At 45.7% G+C, this 19,277-nt stretch overlaps 1 protein-coding gene and 1 non-coding gene across 3 annotated transcripts in view; one reads left to right on the forward strand and one right to left on the reverse strand.

The window, feature by feature from the left end:
• LOC126468076 (spastin) overlaps positions 1 to 19,277 on the forward strand; it is a 504,043-nt gene that overhangs the window by 40,911 nt on the left and 443,855 nt on the right. The gene's annotated exons all lie outside the window — the stretch shown is intronic.
• On the reverse strand, positions 13,201 to 13,274 carry Trnat-ugu (transfer RNA threonine (anticodon UGU)). The gene has a single exon. It is a non-coding gene; the product is annotated as a tRNA-Thr (tRNA).

Genomic DNA, 19,277 nt, shown 5'->3' on the forward strand with positions numbered 1-19,277 from the left:
TTGTGTTGTGTTCCACAGTACTGAGCATCCAACTGTATGCTCTAGCATAATATATGCTTCCTCTGTAACGAAGCAGTTGCGTTAACTGCATTTAGTGTACCGGAATACGGTGGACCAGTTTTTTAAAAGAAGACTGTATCTGATGTCGAAGTTCTTTGGGTTTTTCATTTAAGATCGAGGTAAAGTAATCTCGGAATTCAACAATACAAACTCTTAAATTTAATGACTTGTTAATGACATGAAAACCCTGATTCCACCTTAATACAATAAGTGAGTTGGAGGTATATTCAATTTTTTGGCATAGTTATTTCAGGATTAATAGGGAAAAGTATTTGACCCACCTATCACTTTTGCTATCTTTGATTAAAACGTGGGGCACAACCATGATAGAAGCTATAACACCACACGAAAAAATTGAAAGCAATATTATCATTTCTTGGGAGCTGAAGGGCCTATGAAGACCTCAAAAATGTTACCTGTACACATCTGCGATAAGGGAGTATCTCAGATTAATAAAAGCGTTGCCTTTATCTCCTGCAGTTGGTTCTGGTATAATATATCTTCTTCGTACAGGCCTGTTTGTGTATGACAGGATCAGGTACTTCGTCCGTGTATCGTTAAAAGTGCAGGCCTTCATATACTCTATTAAACTTTTCCTACAGTTTGTGACCGATTTGCTTCACATCGCACTACACAGTGCTGTTACAAAGATTGCCGTAGAACTTGAGCATTCTTGTACAATCCTGCAAATAATCGGTGCGCACACTCGAACATGAGCACATTTATACGCTTGCACAAGCTACAGACCGTCAAGCATGCTTGCACAAAGTATATGATGACACATACTTGACAGTCTTGCAGTTAGCTTTTTCCTATGAAACCGTTGACGGTTACAAGAGCCGACATGGTTGAGCTTCCCCCTTCCGGGCGAAGAAAAATCTTTCGGGAATAACGTTTGTCGTGAATCCTTATCTTTTTTAACAGTTTAATCATCACGTTTTCCAAAGATGATTAATCTGCCTCATTTTGCTGTCGGCAGTTAACTTTTCCGGAAGATTTCAGTATATGTTCCGAAAATTAATGAAACTGTACTGGACTTTGATATTCTCTGAAAGAAGGCCTTATTCGAGATTTATAGAGCCCCTAGGCTGGACTTGTGGTGCTGACGTTACCAGTTGATATTTTGTGGTAAATGACCGGAAAAAATAGCAGTTTATCAGTTTTCGAACTAAAAGTCTATGAAGCAACTGTTGTATTCACCATATGCACTTGACGTCAAACATATAAATGTGGCAGGAAGTAGTTGCTATTACGAAATGGCTAGCTTGAACGCAGCAGTTATAAAGCTCTGTCACAAGGTCAAAACAGATACAGGTAACATCGATGGCAACAAAGATTCACAATAGTTTACAGTGGTACACACTTAAATTTTCTCTTTGCAGAGTAGGGTCCGCTGATTTGAAACTTCCTGGTAGATTAAAACTGTGTGCTGCACCAGAACTCGAACCTAGGAGCTTTGCCTTGTGCGGGTAAATGCTCTCCCAACTCAGCTACCCGGACACGACTCATGAACCATCCTCACAGCTTTATTTCCGCCAATACCTCATCTCCTACCTTTCAAACTTCACAGGAGTTCTCCTGCCTGTCAGTAGGTAGAGCACTTGCCCACGAAGGGCATAGGTCCCGAGTTCGAATCCTAGTTACAACCTGCCTGGAAGTTTTACAATGATTAATTCTGTAATACTTAAGTGGAGTATGAAGATTATGTATGGCTATATAGACCATTATTCCCTTTCACTATTCTGTCCTTGAACACTAGTTTGATCGTAGGTCCAGTGAATGACGGCTACAATCACTTGTATGCTCTCCAGTTAGGTTCCTCTTGGTGGTGATTGTGGAAGAGTCCTGTGTTGAGGCACTGTCTGACAGATTGCTGAGTGAGTGGAGCTGTGTATCTGCTTATATTTATGTTTAAAGGTGGGTTGTCCACTGAGAACTACTTGGGTAACATCAGACAAATGCGTAACTTAAACTTGGAAATTCGACAGTTGTTTATGGTCATCTTCAATTTCGGAAATGCGAGTTGTCCATTGCTGTTCATGATCATAAGTGACACGTACGTTCTTAGAGCGACGTCAGTTTAGGAAAATGAAATGATCGTATGGCATTAATTGGCCGGGATACCCCTTCGGGGTTCGGCCGCCGTATTGCAAGTCTTTTTAGTTGACGCCACTTCGGCGACTTGCTTGTCAATGATGATGAAAATGATAACGATCTCTGGCGTTTTGTGTGTCCAGATTTGGATGAAATGAGGTATGCAAGAAATCGGTTTTCCGCGTAATCGTAGCCATTTCGAATTGCCGAAATCCCGTTAACTATTCATTTAAAAGTCATGGCAGTTTTGCCAACCGAAGTGCTACATGTTTGACCTGGTGTCACTGAGCTCGAGGTTTGAGATGTGGATGTTGACTAACTCTTGTCAGCTGTCCATTAAAAAGTTAAGCAGAATGAGTCCGTATTTAAATAATTACGTCTAAGTCTTTAACGATTATAAGGTGGCGCGGACCACAGCATTAAAACATGTTTAATTTTTAATTTTTCTGGTGCGGGATCTGTATAGACTGCAGCGTAGATAGCCTGCACGTAAATGCAGCCTTCCTCGTAAATAAAGCTAAATTACATGCCCTTAATTCCTTTTCGAAGCACTGAAGCGTAAGTCGGCCGAATGCGGAGTCCGTTTTACGATGAAACTGCCTGCAGCTGCTGAGGCAGTGCCAAGATGACTCAAGCTGTGCACTGGGAATATCTTCCTGTAAACAGATAGAGCAACAAGACTCTTTTACGCCACTGTCAGCAGAGGTGGTAGAGGATGCTTACACAACTGCATTTTCAATCTTGAATGGAGAAGTAGAGTGTAGGGTAGGAGTCAGTTTTTCATTAAGCTATGTACACATTAGTGCACACGTTTCTTTCCTAATTAAGACTGTTTCATTCTTAGACGCGACCTCGTAGCCCTAGATCTTGATTATGCTGCGACTCTTAACGTGCAGTCTGGCGCAATAGGTATTTGTCGCAGACGAATGTGCTGATCGGAAAACTCTCCAGTAAACGAAACTAATGCTTCTCGCTCTCCCTGACGCTCTTGCCTTTTTTTTTTTTTAAAAAAAAACTATGAACTAGTTCTCTCAAGTTACAAGAATTTGAAGGAGAAAGAAAATTAATGTTACAGGGGCAGTCAGAAAGTAATGCCTCCTTTTGTATTCTCCTTAATTAAGCTACATTCACAATAAAGACTTAGGCCCACTTCCGCAAAGATTCTTCTACAGCCCACTCCAGTGCAGCGTTCTATATCAGCAGATGGCAGCACTGCAACAAGTTTCGAAAATAGTCGACATTGTTGTCCATATAAGACAGCATCCCTTGCTTAAATTCCTTACCACTAAGGTGAAACGCTCAGCCGCATTCATGAAAGGGAGGAGTTTTTGGCGAAGTCTGTGACTGAATACGAGACTGTCATCTTTTTGAACTTGAATCCGAGAGGGGTCGATGGGTACCGTACGGATATACAGGGTGATTCAAAAAGAAAGAACAGATTTCAGTTGTTTATTACAGACAGACTGTGAAAGATAGAAACACACTGCACATGTCAGTGGATGGAGGAAGGTTCAAAATACACATCGTATGTTCGCACAGACACTATACTATATACTCAGCATGAGCAACTTGCGTTTCTGGAGAGAGATTGAACAGTAACCCATTTTATTCCACGCCCGAATCAACAGGTCCGTGTGTATTGAACCGACAGCTTCAGCAATTTACTTGGGAAGCCTAAAGCAATGAACAAGATCCTGTTCACTTCTTCGAATCCGAGGTTGTGGGATGGTGTTAAGATAAAACGCCGTACGGTGAAAGTGAGGCGCGGAGTCGCCATGCATAAAAATGAAATCATTGCAATCTTCGTAAAGTTGAGGAAACAGCCAGTTTTGCAGAATGTTCAGACATTCGTGCCGAAGAAAGCTCCATAACCTTTGTTAATAATAACGGCACAAAACACATTTAGTTTCGGTGGGTCACTTTCATGTTTGACAAAGACGCCGTGGTTTCATGACCCCAAATTCTTACATTATGGCGGCTTACTGTGTGGGATGGTGTTAAGATAAAACGCCGTACGGTGAAAGTGAGGCGCGGAGTCGCCATGCATAAAAATGAAATCATTGCAATCTTCGTAAAGTTGAGGAAGCAGCCAGTTTTGCAGAATGTTCAGACATTCGTGCCGAAGAAAGCTCCATAACCTTTGTTAATAATAACGGCACAAAACACATTTAGTTTCGGTGGGTCACTTTCGTGTTTGACAAAGACGCCGTGGTTTCATGACCCCAAATTCTTACATTATGGCGGCTTACTGTATGCGATAGACGATACGTGTCTTTCAGAAAAAGTGTCCTCTTTACTATCCTGGAGAGCTGAAGTGCAAAAACCATACCTTCTGTTACGGTCATCGGGACGCAATTGCTGCAGTAGCTACAGCTTGTAAGGCTTGATATGCAGGCGTCGTTTTAAAACACGTCACACCGTGGTTTGAGGATATTTTAAGTTCCTGGCCTAACCGTCGTGTGGACTTCCGGCGGCTCCATGTAATTGCATCTCGAATACGCTCGACATTTTAATCGGACGTGCGTGTTCGACCAGTGCTCTTAGTTTTGCACATGTAGTCAACTTCAAAAAACTTTTTATATGCCGGAAGTAAATCTCCCGGATGGCTTCTTGTTGAACCGACGGCGGAATGCACGTTGCACTTGAACAATGGATTGACTTCTCTCAAATTCCAACACACAAAATGATTTCTCTTGTGGTGTAGTTGCCATGTTGCTACAAACAACACCGCAGTTGTGTCAAAACTTTGAACCGACCTCTATCGAGTGACACGCGCAATTGTATTTGTTTTTTATAGTTTGTCTGCAATAAACAATTGAAATCTGCTCTTTCTTTTTCAATCACGAGGTACACGATCTTGTTTCAAGGTGGGAAAAAGTGGACAAAGTTAGTGATTATATTGAAAAGTGACAAATTAATGTTGAATGTTGTAACTGTTATCGTATGTAAATGGTATTTACTTGTACTGTAAAAAAAATAAAAAATGGGAGGCATTACTTTGTGACTGACTCTGAATTAGTAAGTGAACACTGCGCCGTGAAAAAGTTGCTTTGAATTATCGCTACATAAATCCGTAAGTCTGGAATTGAATCATCTGTGGGTGGCAGCATTCTTACTGTCAACTGTTACTTCTTTCACCTCTGGCATTGCATTCTGTGAAAAAGGCAATTACCACCACAATTCGGAGGTCTCGTTAAACCCTGTAACTGGCTGAATTAGTCAGTACAAGTTTCAGGAGGTGGCTAAGGCTGCCTCTTCAAATAGGACAATTTCCAGTCAAGACTGGAGATGTTCAAACCGGGACAAATTTTACATTTTTTTTTACGTTATCGTGGGAGTTCTCTTGCTGGTTCAGATAATGCGTGAAGCAGCAATCACAAAAAGGCGTACAGCTTCAGCGCCCACCTGTGGGCTTTTCTTGACTGCTACAGTCTTCCCAAGGCTGAAGCAGTACAAACGCCTTGGACTGGCCCGAGGTTGACGTTTATATTCTCATACAACTTGGCACTTTCCTATGTTTGCCATCCGGTTTGCGTAGCTCGGCGAAGGACAACTTGCATAACACTGGGTCCCAGTGTAAGCAGTTCTGACTCCAAGCTGGAGAGAGTTTCGGATGTTGTTAATGAACTATAGCTGAAGTTGAATCCATTTTTAACTGAAGGTACGTAAAGGGCGTAAAAATTAAATATGCAAAATTTTAATGTTATGAGGACATAACAAACATTTTATGTAACAAAACGGTTACAGGTGCACTGCCCATGAAGCTTTTGATGCTTGTCATATTCGAAAACAGTGTTCTGATTTCCGCTTGATGAATATTGTTTTATAGACGTTGCTGAAAATGTCCGTTTATACACTCCTGGAAATTGAAATAAGAACACCGTGAATTCATTGTCCCAGGAAGGGGAAACTTTATTGACACATTCCTGGGGTCAGATACATCACATGATCACACTGACAGAACCACAGGCACATAGACACAGACAACAGAGCATGCACAATGTCGGCACTAGTACAGTGTTTATCCACCTTTCGCAGCAATGCAGGCTGCTATTCCCCCATGGAGACGATCGTAGAGATGCTGGATGTAGTCCTGTGGAACGGCTTGCCATGCCATTTCCACCTGGCGCCTCAGTTGGACCAGCGTTCGTGCTGGACGTGCAGACCGCGTGAGACGACGCTTCATCCAGTCCCAAACATGCTCAATGGGCGACAGATCCGGAGATCTTGCTGGCCAGGGTAGTTGACTTACACCTTCTAGAGCACGTTGGGTGGCACGGGATACATGCGGACGTGCATTGTCCTGTTGGAACAGCAAGTTCCCTTGCCGGTCTAGGAATGGTAGAACGATGGGTTCGATGACGGTTTGGATGTACCGTGCACTATTCAGTGTCCCCTCGACGATCACCAGTGGTGTACAGCCAGTGTAGGAGATCGCTCCCCACACCATGATGCCGGGTGTTGGCCCTGTGTGCCTCGGTCGTATGCAGTCCTGATTGTGGCGCTCATCTGCACGGCGCCAAACACGCATACGACCATCATTGGCACCAAGGCAGAAGCGACTCTCATCGCTGAAGACGACACGTCTCCATTCGTCCCTCCATTCACGCCTGTCGCGACACCACTGGAGGCGGGCTGCACGATGTTGGGGCGTGAGCGGAAGACGGCCTAACGGTGTGCGGGACCGTAGCCCAGCTTCATGGAGACGGTTGCGAATGGTCCTCGCCGATACCCCATGAGCCACAGTGTCCCTAATTTGCTGGGAAGTGGCGGTGCGGTCCCCTACGGCACTGCGTAGGATCCTACGGTCTTTGCGTGCATCGGTGCGTCGCTGCGGTCCGGTTACAGGTCGACGGGCACGTGCACCTTCCGCCGACCACTGGCGACAACATCGATGTACTGTGGAGACCTCACGCCCCACGTGTTGAGCAATTCGGCGGTACGTCCACCCGGCCTCCCGCATGCCCACTATACGCCCTCGCTCAAAGTCCGTCAACTGCACATACGGTTCACGTCCACGCTGTCGCGGCATGCTACCAGTGTTAAAGACTGCGATGGAGCTCCGTATGCCACGGCAAACTGGCTGACACTGACGGCGGCGGTGCACAAATGCTGCGCAGCTAGCGCCATTCGACGGCCAACACCGCGGTTCCTGGTGTGTCCGCTGTGCCGTGCGTGTGATCATTGCTTGTACAGCCCTCTCGCAGTGTCCGGAGCAAGTATGGTGGGTCTGACACACCGGTGTCAATGTGTTCTTTTTTCCATTTCCAGGAGTGTATTACTGCACAACTGGAATCTATGTTAATGATGTCCAACACCCTCAAAATAACCAAATGTTACGAGAATGATGGCTGGAGCTTCATCCAAATGGGGGGGAACATGTCTTATGGTATGTCTATCGATGTAACGAGCACCAAACTCTTCATCTTCCGACACAAAAAGAATTGCATAGGAGAAAGTTCGCGAGATCGTGATGGCTGAGATACTAGACAACCCCTCACAATCCTAAAATGGCGGAAACGTTGTCTAAATGTTCTCCGAAATCAGCGGTATCATTTGATGGGGCCCAGTCATGCTGGAACTTCACGATCCAGTTACATTGTGAGCACCGCCTATGTTCGACGAAAACGTGCAAGAACCACCCAGATGGCAGATGGTAGCACTAGCAGTGGAGGGGTGTATAAAGCGTGTCGGGGGGACGCAGTTATTGTCGTAATACAGAAGCGAAGCTAGTTGCCCGACGTCCGAATGGGCATGATCATTGACTTTCAGTCAAAGGGTGGAAGCATTTCTGAAAATACTAAGTTTGTTAACCGTCCGCGTGTCGGAGTGTTTAAAGTACATGGCAAATTGGCGCTATCTAAAACTGGTGCCGAGGCAATAGTTTGCACCACGGGCCATAGATGACGGGGGCAAATGACGGCTGCAGAGACATACGCGATACGCGCGAATAGACGTGCAGCTGTTGAGCAACTGGCAGCCCAGATGAACCAAGCTGCTAACAACAGTGTCACGTCAACGACCGTTCAGCGAACGTTGCTGCGCATGGGCCTCCGTAGCAGGCACCTTGTTCATGCACCAATACTGACTGCTGTGCATACGCGACGAATTTCCACGTCAGCACCGCAGCTACAGGTCCACTGAGTGGCCTTTCCAGCTGAACCACGTTTCATGCTCCGTAGGACAGGAACGTCTGAAAGCAAACACCCTGCAACAGTCGTCGGAAGGGTTCACCCTGGAGTACGATGCCTTGTGGTCTGGGGAATGTTTCCGTGGCATTCCCTGGTGACCTCGTCATTCTGGAAGGCACATGGGACGGACACTGGTATGCATCTGTCCTTGAGGACCATGTCCACCCATTTTGCTGTTTGTTTTTCTTCAGCACTATGCCATCGACCAGCAAGGCAATGCAACATGTCACACGGGGCGCAGTGTCCGTGCATGGTTTGAAGAGCACCGGGATGAGTTTACCTTACTCCCCTGGCCACCAAACTTCTCAGATTTAAACCCAGTCGAGAGTCTTGTTGCCCTTCACAGCAAGCCAGGCTAGGCTTACATTTCAGCGAACGGCGAGAGTTTCTACTGCTTGTCTTCGTGCTTGCCAAACCCTACGTTGGCCAGCAAAGTCATCGAGTCTCCCTTCAATTGGGAACGTTTGAAGTATAATGGGCAGACCCCTCCAACCAGCTCCGGATTTTGACGATCTAACGCGTCAGTTAGACAAAATTTGGCACGATATACTTCAGGAGGACAAAATTGAAATTCAAATGGCTCTAAGCACTATGGGACTTAACATCTGAGGCCATCAGTCGCCTAGACTTAGAGAACTATTTATACCTAAATAACCTAAGAACATCACACACATCCATGCCCGCGGCAGGATTCGAACCTGCGACCGTAGCAGCAGAACGGTTCCGGGCTGAAGCGCCTAGAACCGCTCGGCCACAGCGGCCGGCTCAGGAGGACATCTAACAACTCTGTCAATCAATGCCTTGCCGAATAACTGCTTGCTTAAGTGCCAGAGGTGGACCAATGCGTTATTGACTTGTTCAGTCCGTGAAATTCTTTCTCTTGAATAAATCATCCAGTTTTTCTGAAGTTGTAATCATTTATATGACTGTAAATGTACGTTGCATTTATCGGTTTCTGTCGCTTCGGATATTTCCTTCGTGGTGCGTAGCTTTTTTGGGCCTTAGAGTGTTTGTGATTAACCGGAGGATAGTTATCCAAGTTTTCTTCCTCACCCATTTGGAAGATTATAGCAGCACTTAAGCATTTCTCCACTCTTCTGGATGCAAATGTATGTTCCAGTTTCATTAGTTTCTTCTCATAGTTACTTGCTGATGGCCATACCGCTCACACAAGATGATTGGGCGATATAAATCCCCTCTTGAACTTAAGTCTCACGAAACGAAAACTAGTGAAACGAACATCATTCATTGCTGTTTCGCGTATAAGTTGTAGAACGGTGTTGATAACCTGCTACATTGCTCTACAGTGCCAACAGATGAGATTTTCACTATTCAGGACATGGCGAAAGCATCAACTCCGTTTGGTATCGTCACTCCTGAAAATCGTCGTTTTGGAGTCTTTATTTGCCTCCAGAATATTTGTGGCGTCACAATAATGTGGGCTAAGAAAGGACTTTATGTGGAGGACATCAGCAACTGGGTAACATCTGCATGTACTTCTACATCTACATGGATACTCTGCAAATCACATTCAAGTGCATGGCAGAGGGTTCATCGAACCACCTTCACAATTCTCTATTATTCTAATTTCGTATAGCGCGCGGAAAGAACGAAAATCCTATATCTTTCCGTACGAGCTCTGATTTCCCTTATTTTATCGTGGTGATCGTTCCTCCCTATGGAGATCGGTATCAACAAAATATTTTCGCATTCGGAGGAGAAAGTTGGTGATTGGAATTTCGTGAGAAGATTCCGTCGCAACGAAAAACGCCTTTCTTTTAATGATTTCCAGCCCAAATCCTGTATCATTTCTGTGACAGTCTCTCCTATATTTCACGATAATACAAAACGTGCTGCCTTTCTTTGAATTTTTTCGATGTACTCCGTCAGTCCTATCTGGTAAGGATCCCACACCGCGCAGCAGTATTCTAAAAGAGGACGGACAAACGTAGTGTAGGCAGTCTCCTTAGTAGGTCTGTCACATTTTCTAAGTGTCCTGCCAGTAAAACGCAGTCATTGGTTAGCCTTCCCCACAAAATTTTGTGTGTGTTCCTTCCAGTTTAAGTTGTTCGTAATTGTAATACCTATGTATTTAGTAGAATTTACGGCTTTTAAATTAAACTGATTTATCGTGTAACCGAAGTTTGAGTTCCTGTTAGCACCCATGTGGATGACCTCACACTTTTCGTTATTTAGGGTCAACTGCTACTTTTCCCACCATTCCAATATTTTTTCTAAATCGTTTTGCAGTTTGTTTTGATCTTCTGATGACTTTTAGTCGATAAACGACAGCGTCATCTGCAAACAACCGAAGACGGCTGCTCAGATTGTCTCCAAAATCGTTTATATAGACGAGAAACAGCAAAGGACCTATAACACTACCTTGGGGAACGCCAGAAATCGCTTCTGTTTCACTCGATGATTGGTAGATTCGAAAAGTAAGAATCCGATTCAGCATGAATGAGAATCTATTAACTGCACGACCAATTTCGGAACCGCTTCTTCAGGTCCTAACGATTAACTAAAAACAATCAAACACGCGTGGCTGTCGGTGACGCGCTCCGCTGGCTTTTCGTAGCTATCTCACACACACAGCGACATGAGCTTCACTTTCCGTACTGACTGACCCGATTGCCAAGCATTTACGATTTTTTAAATTAATTGTTAGCTCCTTTGGATGGAGCTGTAATGCTCTGAAACCGGTGGTGCAGATAATAAGTAAATTCTCCTCACAACTGGTGCGGACTCTTACTTTAAGAATCCGAAGCATAACGTGAACACCCGGGGAACAGAAATTCAGCGCAATCCACCCCGATGATTCCCTTGTATGGCATTAATTTCTTAGATTTTATGGCCAACGATGTATACGACACGACTGGCAGTTGATGTGCACTCCTTGGTAGGTATTGTAGCAAAGTTTCACTGAACGAGAGATAAATTACAGTCAACGGATCTGGTTCGCCAGTAAACAGGAATTTCATGTTTGAGCACGAGACAGGTGATAGTGCTTGAGAATATCTCCTCTTTTGAAGTAAACTTCACGACTGCTGACAGGGGATCGTATCACGGGAAATGCGGCACCGGACACGGCACGGCACGGCAGGGCGTGTTGCCTGTCTCCCCCTCTCGCCATCCATTCGCTACACGTCTCACGTGCGGAGACACAACACGGCGTATTGATCTGCGCACGCACGCACGCCACGCGGGGGCCCGCACTGCCGCACCTGTTGGTCCCGCCACAATCGGAATCACGCGCTTGCTCGCAACAGCCATACGACGATCGAGTGATAAATATCGTGTAGACGTAAACCTGTGTATCACACTCCACTAAAGCCAACATCTGTGGCCCCTGTATCATTATGTTGTCAAATTACACTACTGGCCATTAAAATTGCTACACCAAGAAGAAATGCAGATGATAAACAAGTAATCATTGGACAAATATAATATACTAGAACTGACAAGTGATTACATTTTCACGCCGTTCGGGTGCATAGATCCTGAGAAATCAGTACCCAGAACAACCACCTCTGGCCGTAATAACGGCCTTGATACGCCTGGGCATTGAGTCAAACAGAGCTTGGATGGCGTGTACGGGTACAGCTGCCCATTCAGCTTCCACACGATACCACAGTTCATCAAGAGTAGTGACTGGCGTATTGTGACGAGCCAGTTGCTCGGCCACCATTGACCAGACGTTTTCAATTGGTGAGAGATCTGGAGAATGTGCTGCACAGGGCAGCAGTCGAACATTTTCTGTATCCAGAAAGGACCGTACAGGACCTGCAACATGCAGTCGTGCATTATCCTGCTGAAATGGAGGGTTTCGCAGGGATCGAATGAAGGGTAGAGCCACGGGTCGTAACACATCTGAAACGTAACGTCCACTCTTCAACGTGCCGTCAATGCGAACAAGAGGTGACCGAGACGTGTAACCAATGGCACCCCATACCATCACGCCGGGTGATACGCCAGTATGGCGATGACGAGTACACGCTTCCAATGTGCGTTCACTGCGATGTCGCCAAACATGGATGCGACCATAGTGATGCTGTAAACAGAACCTGGATTCATCTGAAAAAATGACGTTTTGCCATTCGTGCACTCAAGTTGGTCGTTGAATACGCCATCGCAGGCGCTCCTGTCTGTGATGCAGCGTCAAGGGTAACCGCAGCCGTGGTCTCAGAGCTGATAGTCCATGCTGCTGCAAACGTCGTCGAGCGTTCGTGCACATGGTTGTTGTCTTGCAAACGTCCCCGTCTGTTGATTCAAGGATCGAGACGTGGGTGCACGATCCGTTACAGCCATGCGGATAAGATGCCTGTCATCTCGACTGCTAGTGATACGAGGCCGTTGGGATCCAGCACGGCGTTCCGTATTACCCTCCTGATCCCACAGATTCTGTATTCTGCTAACACTAATTGGATCTCGACCAACGCAAGCAGCAATGTCGCTATACGATAAACCGCAATCGCGATAGGCTATAATCCGATCTTTATCAAAGTCGGAAACCTGATGGTACGCATTTCTCCTCATTACACGAGACATCACAACGACGTTTCACCAGGCAACGCCGGTCAACTGCTGTTTGTATATGAGAAATAGGTTGGAAACTTTCCCCATGTGAGCACGTTGTAGGTGTCGCCACCGGCGCCAACCTTGTGTGAATTCTCTGAAAGCTAATCATTTGCATGTCACATCATCTTCTATATATACGAAGACAGTAACTTGTTCTCGAAAGAAGTTACTGTTGATGACCGTGCAGCTTTTCCCTGGAATAAATGATGACTAACTGAAAACCTCAGCTGCCGACAGGTGTTGTTGATATACCTCGATGTGGACAGCTGAAAATGTGTGCCCCGACCGGGACTCGAACCCGGGATCTCCTGCTTACATGGCAGACGCTCTATCCATCTGAGCCACCGAGGACACAGATGAATAGCGCGACTGCAGGGACTTATCCCTTGCACGCTTCCCGTGAGACTCACATTCCCAGCTGTCCACAATTCTACATATGTAATGTACCTTATAGACATTTTCCCAACCACTCACCACGGGAGGCGTGCAAGGGATAAGTCCCTGCACACACTTTCAACTGTACACATCGAGGTATATCAACAACACCTGTCGGCAGCTGAGGTTTTCAGTTAGTTATCATTTACAACATCTTCCTGTCGGTTAAATTTCGCGTCTGTAGCACGTCATCTTTGTGGTAAAGCAATTTTAATGGCCAGTAGTGTAGTTTCTTGCAAAGGTTAATATTTGTAACGCATTATTATTTGAGTATTAATGGAGACATTTCGGAATATTTAGTGTCTACATCTACGTGATTACAGTTCACAGTTAAATGCGTGGCAGAGTGTACTTTGAACCACCTGCAGACTATTTCTATACCATTCCACCCTCGAAGAGCGCCTGTGAAAAATGTAAACTTACAGCTTCCTGTTCGAGCTCTGATGTCTCCGATTTTATTATTATCATCATTTTTCTCTATGTAGGTGGGCGTTAACAAAATAGTTTCGCTTTTGGAAGAGAACGTTGGAGACGATTTCCCGGTAACATCTCGCCTAACGAAAACCCATTTGTTTAAATGACTGCTACTCCACCTCGCTATCACATCTGTGACACACACAACCATGTTTCACGATAAAACGAGCTGCCCTTCTTTGGACTTTCCCTATGCCCTCCGTCAGCGCCGGCCGGATTGGCCGAGCGGTTCTAGGTGCTACAGTCTGGAACCGCGCGACCGCTACGGTCGCAGGTTCGAATCTTGCCTCGGGCATGGATGTGTATGATGTCCTTAGGTTACTTAGGTTTAAGTAGCTCTAAGTTCTAGGGGACTGATGACCTCAGAAGTTAAGACCCATAGTGCTCAGAGCCATTTTTTTTAAACCTAGAACTGCGTGCAATCGCTAACTGAGAGGCCACTGCCTAGCGAAATAATTACAGAAGAGGAACAGGCAGACAGTCAATGCTCCTTCGCCCCGCCCCCGGTTAATCCCCTCCGCTCTCATACCGTGCGCGTCGGCAACAATTAAACTACGCAAGCTGTTAGTCGCACGTCCTTTGTTTCAGCTTAGCTTTCTGTTTACTTGTACATAGCTGAACGTGTTTACGACATGTGTAGTGTGTAACGTGTTGTGTGCCATGCTGCCCGAAAAAAAGAAACGTCGTTTCGTGGATAGCTGACAATCCTCGAACATTTACATATGACGGAATTGTTTTATATTGTCGACTTCGCGAGAAAAACGTTTCGTGCAAAAAAAAAAAAAAGTTTCAAATAGACGAGGATGTCAAGCAAGTCTTCATATCGCAGGAATGCAGAAGAAGGGTCCACGACAACAACTTCTGACAACAGCTAGTTGGAGTAGCAGGGATTTGTCCAAAGGTAACCAAAAAAGTCGGTTTAACATGGGTATGGGTATATGTGAAGCATTCATTGCAAGCAATATTCCTCTTCACAAACTCACAAACCCTATCCTCAAAGGCTTCCTGCGCAAATATTGCTTAAATCAAAATATATCAGATGAATGAACATTGCGTAAAAATTACATAATGAGAATTTACGTACCTGTTCTGGAAGAAATACGCAGTGAACTCAAGAACATTATTTGGATTTCAGTTGATGAAACTACACACACTTGAGGCCATTACATTGCAAATTTAATTGTTGATGCTTTAAAAGAAGAGCATTTTTCTTCTTATTTAGCGGCCTACAAAGAACTTCAAAAAGTAAATTTTTCTACCATCGCCAGATTTGTGAATGAGGGTATAAGAAAAAATATTTCCTGAATCTTCTGCAGATGAAAGGGTGGTTGTGTTTATTTCGGGTGCTGCTCCCTATATGATCAAAGCAGGGAAAGCCCTCCAGTGTTTTATCCCAATCTGATTCATGTGACGTGGTTTGCTCTTGGAGTCCATCTTGCTGAAGTAGTACGTTCCATGTTTGTGACTGTAAATAAACTGATTTCATCCACAAAGAGAGTGTTTCTAAAGGCTCCTGCTCGCATCCAGACCTACAAAGAAAAACTACAAAATGTGCCTTTACGTCCCGAACTAGTGGTAACTCGTTGGGATACGTGGGTCGAAGCTGTGTTGTTTTACAATGAAAATTTCTAGGCCATTATAGGGCAAATAAACAGACTCTGGCCGGCCGAGCGGCTCTAGGCGCTACAGTCTGGAACGGCGCGACCGCTATGGTCGCAGTTTTGAATCCTGTCTCGGGCATGGATGTGTGTGATGTTCTTGGTTTAGTTAGGTTTAAGTAGTTATAAGTTCTAGGGGACTGATGACCTTAGAAGTTAAGTCCCATAGTGCTCAGAGCCATTTTTTTTAACAGACTCCTATAGTGCAGTGGCTTTGTCAGTTTGCCAGTGCAAGGAAGCTTTTAATGATTCCGGTGTTAAAAAGACATTGCTATGCTTAGCACTCATTTTCCCATGTCATTCTCAATGGAGAGAAGTCTTCTGAAGTAAGAGTGATTTCAGGTGTGCCGCAGGGGAGTGTCGTAGGACCGTTGCCATTATATACACTCCTGGAAATTGAAATAAGAACACCGTGAATTCATTGTCCCAGGAAGGGTAAACTTTATTGACACATTCCTGGGGTCAGATACATCACATGATCACACTGACAGAACCACAGGCACATAGACACAGGCAACAGAGCATGCACAATGTCGGCACTAGTACAGTGTATATCCATCTTTCGCAGCAATGCAGGCTGCTATTCTCCCATGGAGACGATCGTAGAGATGCTGGATGTAGTCCTGTGGAACGGCTTGCCATGCCATTTCCACCTGGCGCCTCAGTTGGACCAGCGTTCGTGCTGGACGTGCAGACCGCGTGAGACGACGCTTCATCCAGTCCCAAACATGCTCAATGGGGGACAGATCCGGAGATCTTGCTGGCCAGGGTAGTTGACTTACACCTTCTAGAGCACGTTGGGTGGCACGGGATACATGCGGACGTGCATTGTCCTGTTGGAACAGCAAGTTCCCTTGCCGGTCTAGGAATGGTAGAACGATGGGTTCGATGACGGTTTGGATGTACCGTGCACTATTCAGTGTCCCCTCGACGATCACCAGTGGTGTACGGCCAGTGTAGGAGATCGCTCCCCACACCATGATGCCGGGTGTTGGCTCTGTGTGCCTCGGTCGTATGCATTCCTGATTGTGGCGCTCACCTGCACGGCGCCAAACACGCATACGACCATCATTGGCACCAAGGCAGAAGCGACTCTCATCGCTGAAGACGACACGTCTCCATTCGTCCCTCCATTCACGCCTGTCGCGACACCACTGGAGGCGGGCTGCACGATGTTGGGGCGTGAGCGGAAGACGGCCTAACGGTGTGCGGGACCGTAGCCCAGCTTCATGGAGACGGTTGCGAATGGTCCTCGCCGATACCCCAGGAGCAACAGTGTCCCTAATTTGCTGGGAAGTGACGGTGCGGTCGCCTACGGCACTGCGTAGGATCCTACGGTCTTAGCGTGCATCCGTGCGTCGCTGCGGTCCGGTCCCAGGTCGACGGGCACGTGCACCTTCCGCCGACCACTGGCGACAACATCGATGTACTGTGGAGACCTCACGCCCCACGTGTTGAGCAATTCGGCGGTACGTCCACCCGGCCTCCCGCATGCCCACTATACGCCCTCGCTCAAAGTCCGTCAACTGCACATACGGTTCACGTCCACGCTGTCGCGGCATGCTACCAGTGTTAAAGACTGCGATGGAGCTCCGTATGCCACGGCAAACTGGCTGACACTGACGGCGGCGGTGCACAAATGCTGCGCAGCTAGCGCCATTCGACGGCCAACACCGCGGTTCCTGGTGTGTCCGCTGTGCCGTGCGTGTGATCATTGCTTGTACAGCCCTCTCGCAGTGTCCGGAGCAAGTATGGTGGGTCTGACACACCGGTGTCAATGTGTTCTTTTTTCCATTTCCAGGAGTATATGTGACCTTGTGGATAACATCGGAAGTTCACTGAGTCTTTTTGCGGATGATGCTGTAGTATATCGAGAGATTGTAACAAATGGAAAATTGTGAAAATTATGAAGTGCAGGTGGATCTGCAACGAATTGACGCATGGTGCAGGGAACAGCAATTGAATCTCAATATAGACAAGTGTAATGTGCTGCGAATACATAGAAAGAAAGATCCTTTATCATTTAGCTAAAATATAGCAGGTCAGCAACTGGAAGCAGTTAATTGCGTAAATTTTCTGGGAGTAGGCATTACGAGTGATTTAAAATGGAATGACCATATAAAATTAATCGTCGGTAAAAACAGATGCCAGACTGAGATTCATTGGAAGAATCCTAAGGAAATGCAGTCCGAAAACAAAGGAAGTAGGTTACAGTGCACTTGTTCGCCCACTGCTTGAATACTGCTCACCGGTTGCTTGAATACTGCTCACCGGTGTGGGATCCGTGCCTCTTTGATAGAAGAGATAGAGAAGATCCAACAGAGAGCAGCGCGCTTCGTTACAGGATCATTTAGTAATCGTGAAAGCGTTACGGAGATGACAGATAAACTCCAGTGGAAGACTCTGTAAGAGAGACGCTCAGTAGCTCGGTATGGGCTTTTGTTGAAGTTTGGAGAACGTACCTTCACAGAGACCATGAGGATAAAATCAGAGAGATTAGAGCCCACACAGATGCATACCGACAATCTTTTTTTCCATGAACAATACGAGACTGGAATAGAAGGGAGAACCGATAGAGGTACTCAAGGTACCCTCCGCCACACACCGTCAGGTGGCTTTCGAAGTATGGATGTAGATGTAGATAGCTGCAAGTATTAAAAAGCTTGAAACTCAGGGTTTGCTGTTGAATGAATCTGTTCAGATAATGAATAAAATTATTCTAGTTAACTCCTCATTGCTAGAGGTATTACAAAGAAAGGGTTTGAAAACATTTTAATCAGTAACCCAGGCTTTGAACCCTTGTGCCAAATTGATAGTTTTATTAATGGGACGAGTGAACTTCAACCAGAAACAATAAGTGCTAACATAGCACCCAAATTCAAATACTGCCCAGTTACCTCAGTTGATGTAGAACGGTCCTTTTCTGCTTACAAAAATGTTTAGAGTGATCGAACGCACAATCATACAACCGAACATTTGGAACAGTACGAGGTCGTTTATGTTTACAATAGTAGGAAATTGTAAAATTAATTGTAATGATGCTTTGGCCCAATAGTATTTAATTAAAGTTAATGCTGTTCAAAAAACTGATGTTTGTATGTTGTTTTTTAAATAAAATATTACAGATTTTTCCAGCATGGCCCTGTACGAGCGATACATCTCGAAGCTTGTCCTGTACATATCGATTGTTACGCTGTGACTCACTCGCAACGGGAGGACGACGGTTCAATCCCGCGTCCGGCCATTCCGATTTAGGTTTTCCGTGATTTTGCTAAATGGCTCCAGGCAAATGGCGTGATGGTTCCTTTGAAAAGGCACGGCCGACTTCCTTCCCTAATCGGATGATCTCACTGTTTGGTCTCTTCCCTCAAACAACCCAACCAACCCAAAAATGGCTCTGAGCACTATGGGACTCAACTGCTGAGGTCATTAGTCCCCTAGAACTTAGAACTAGTTAAACCTAACTAACCTAAGGACATCGCAAACATCCATGCCCGAGGCAGGATTCGAACCTGCGACCGTAGCGGTCTTGCGGTTCCAGACTGCAGCGCCTTTAACCGCACGGCCACTTCGGCCGGCCCCAACCAACCCACTCGCAACGCATGTTTGTTACCGACAACAACAGCAAAGAAGGAACAATTCTTGAAACACGATATGCGTCCCCATTTCGCAAATTTTTAGAAAATTATCCCAGAAAGGATCCCTTCTTAACATTTAGCAGAAAGTATTCAAAAAATTCTATCAACGTTCTGAATATACCGATTTTTCGCGTGGCCGGCGCTCTTCC

The sequence above is a fragment of the Schistocerca serialis genome, chromosome 1 (genome assembly GCF_023864345.2).
Source record: "Schistocerca serialis cubense isolate TAMUIC-IGC-003099 chromosome 1, iqSchSeri2.2, whole genome shotgun sequence".
Taxonomy (NCBI): domain Eukaryota; kingdom Metazoa; phylum Arthropoda; class Insecta; order Orthoptera; family Acrididae; genus Schistocerca; species Schistocerca serialis.